The sequence below is a fragment of the Leuresthes tenuis genome, unplaced genomic scaffold (assembly GCF_036924035.1).
Source record: "Leuresthes tenuis unplaced genomic scaffold, fLeuTen1.0.hap1 SCAF_239, whole genome shotgun sequence".
NCBI lineage: Eukaryota > Metazoa > Chordata > Actinopteri > Atheriniformes > Atherinopsidae > Leuresthes > Leuresthes tenuis.
Window position 1 is genome coordinate 1 of NW_027325593.1, and position 3,346 is coordinate 3,346.

Below are 3,346 nucleotides of genomic sequence, written 5' to 3' on the forward strand. Positions count from 1 at the left end.
AACAACTCATTAGTGCTGCTCTCCACAGAAGTCTTTAGTAAAAGGCGAAAGACTTGTACGTTATGAAGAGAAACCAGAGTACGATTATCCGTCACTGCGGGAGCAGGGCATCAGGCTAGTTGGCATAGCCACCTTCCCCATGGTGAGCTTTGCTTGGTTGAGACGCTTGCCCCCCCCCCCCCCCCCCCCCCCCCCCCCCTTGCTCCTCGGCTGACCAAGTAGGAACAATCGGGCCCTATTCGATGGCTGCCTTGTCTTTTACTCTGTGCAAAAGACAAGGCAGCAACAAAAACACCACGGGAAAACCGTATTGAGGCTTTGTTCTGACCGCTCATTCGGTGTCGCGTTTCTTTCAAGCAATTCTCCCGGTTAGCCCGCACTCGGCTCGCTCCCAGAGCCGTGTTAAAGTCTACTTCGCATTCACTCTCTTTTCTCAGCAGACTTTTGGGATTTTATCAATAAAATGAATTCCTTCACTCAAACTATGTTAAAACTGCTTTGTCCTTCATATTTACCATGTCTTGAAAGATTTAAACAAAAAAACCAACGTTGTACTTTGCAGTAAAAGAAATAGCAAATCTAAAGTTTCAGGAATCCGAGAATAAGCTTACTTTCATGAGTTCTTCACGATTTCGGATTTTGCTATAAAATGAATTCCTTCACTCAAACTAAATTAAAACTGCTAAACCGCTAATCTGTTACATGTAAGGCAGATGTCAAATTCACCGAATTAGGATTATTCGGTATTCGGCCAATCGAGCTGTAGCAGCTTCGGTAAAAGAGTATAAGTTGAAGAGTTTGTGAATAAAGGTGTGCGCACACATAGTGAGCTGTAGGAAAATAGGCAGGGAGCAATGCCGACTGGGGTATATGTTCTTGTATGTTGTCTGACTGTTTGATTTGAATGTGTTGTGTAAGTGTCCTGTTGAATGTTACATGTTTGGGCTTTGACACGCTTCACTGTGGTTGTTAACTGTGTGGTGTGTCCTGAAATGTTATATGTTTGGGCTGTGTGACATGCTTAATGCTTCTCAGTAGCTACCCACTTATTCATATATAGCAACTGACAACGTAAGAAGTCCGGACATACTTTGATAGAGTAGTTGTAGAAGTATCCTTATTGATAATAGATAAACTAATTCATAGTGATAGAACAGTAGATGAACAGGTGCCTGCACATGTCTCACGAAAATAAAATGGATGTATGATTGCTGACGGCAGAGCAATACTGCCAAACTTATGAGTTCTTGTGGCAAACTTGATTCAGTGTCTTGACGTGTATACGCTGTTTCGCTGACTTGATTGTCACAAGAAACAAAGTGTGTTTGATAAGATCCGACCATTTTATTACGGGAGGATCAGTATGTATGGATTCTGATGTGACTGATAAAACCCATTCGTATCTTAAGCACAATCTAATACGTGAGACAACGCCCTGGCACACGATAAAAAAAAAAAGAGAGAGCGGTTTTGTGTCCCCACAGTCCATAATGTAGAAAAGAGAGAAAAAAGCCTTTCTGATTTGGTGTGTGTGCTCACAGTGCAGAGTGTAGAGAAAAGAAAGCCGTTTTGGTGTCACGGGTGTTGTGACTTACACACACACATTTCTAAATTGAGAAAGGAAATTATTTTAGAGGAAGCACTAGAGTTTAGATCCAACATTTGTTGATAGGCATTCATTTATTTCTTCACTTCTGATAAAAATGATAAGACTGACCTAAAGAATTGGAGGCCCATCACACTTTTAAACTTTGACTGTAAACTTTTTAGCAAGGTTTTAACGACACGGATTTCCTCTGTTTTAGAGGAGGTAATTCACCCAGACCAGGCTTGTGCCATCTCAGAGAGACAACTCACCGACAGCCTCGTACTGATTCGAGACATCATTGATTACGCTAGAGACAGAAACACCCGGCTTGTCATCTTAAATTTAGACTTTGAAAAAGCTTTTGATCGGGTCTCGCATCAATATCTCTTTCAGGTGTTGCAGCAATCGAATAGGGCCCGAATGTTCCTACTTGGTGAGATTTGCTTGGTTGAGACGCTTGCTCCCCCCCCTTGCTCCTCGGCTGACCAAGTAGGAACAATCGGGCCCTATTCGATGGCTGCCTTGTCTTTTACTCTGTGCAAAAGACAAGGCAGCCACAAACACCACGGGAACACCGTATTGAGGCTTTGATCTGACCACTCACTCGGTGTCGCGTTTCTTTCAAGCAATTCTCCCGGTTAGCCCACACTCGGCTCGCTTCCAGAGCTGTGTTAAAGTCTACTTCGCATTCACTCTCTTTTCTCAGCAGATTAAAAGAAAGTTTCATCTTGGGCTCCCTGAAACTTCCATCCTGCACCGCTGTTTGCTTTTTCACAAGAGCAGAGAAGAGCGCACCGTTCCCAGCGGCACTGCAGTACTGGGTCGATGCTTGGAGTGAACGGAGCAAGCTTCTTTTTCAACTCCTATTCTTAAAAATCCATTTAATATGTAGTCCTCGTATAGAGGACACATTAAACTGATAAGAACAGATACTACACTTGATCTTAGCCAAAAGGCCGAGAAGCGATAACTGTCCACTGTTTCAGGTCCGAGGGCCCTTGCTGGCACAATGCGCACTTGTAGCAGTGTTCTTTTTATGGCCATAGGTGGCCAGAGTGTCACGTTGCACCTCCACCCACCCGCTGCACTGAGCACTCTTCAGCCCTTTTAAATGGTATAACTTTGCACTCCCGCATGCTCCAGCAAGCACCATTCAAGCAACAACTTTGCACTCCAGCTTCGAACATCGGCACAATCGCAACAAGTAAGGCGACTCTACTCAGAGAAGTCACTCTGCACAGTAACAAGATTTCTTTTGCACAGACAGAAAGGGCTTCACCCGCAAAGGTAAAGCCTGCCAAAAATAGAAACAACTCATTAGTGCTGCTCTCCACGAAAGTCTTTAGTAAAAGGCGAAAGACTTGTATGTTATGAAGAGAAACCAGAGTACGATTATCCGTCACTGCGGGAGCAGGGCATCAGGCTAGTTGCCATAGCCACCTTCCCCATGGTGAGCGTTGCTTGGTTGAAACGCTTGCCCCTGTGCAATCGACAAGGCAGCAACAAAAACACCACGGGAACACCGTATTGAGGCTTTGTTCTGACCGCTCATTCGGTGTCGCGTTTCTTTCAAGCAATTCTCCCGGTTAGCCCACACTCGGCTCGCTCCCAGAGCCGTGTTAAAGTCTACTTCGCATTCACTCTCTTTTCTCAGCAGACTCTTGGGATTTTATCTATAAAATGAATTCCTTCACTCAAACTATGTTAAAACTGCTTTGTCCTTCATATTTACCATGTCTAGAAAGATTTAAACAAAAA

General features: G+C 44.1%; 2 non-coding genes and 1 pseudogene across 2 annotated transcripts; all 3 read right to left on the minus strand.

The window, feature by feature from the left end:
* On the minus strand, positions 1-82 carry LOC140288148 (U5 spliceosomal RNA; annotated as a pseudogene; the record flags this gene model as incomplete).
* A 2,290-nt stretch (positions 83-2,372) lies between these two features.
* Positions 2,373-2,556, minus strand: LOC140288144 (U2 spliceosomal RNA). Its single transcript, XR_011912032.1, has one exon. It is a non-coding gene; the product is annotated as a U2 spliceosomal RNA (small nuclear RNA).
* Positions 2,557-2,864: 308 nt separating this feature from the next.
* LOC140288147 (U5 spliceosomal RNA) lies at positions 2,865-2,978 on the minus strand. The gene has a single exon (XR_011912034.1). It is a non-coding gene; the product is annotated as a U5 spliceosomal RNA (small nuclear RNA).
* Between the last annotated feature and the right edge of the window lie 368 nt (positions 2,979-3,346).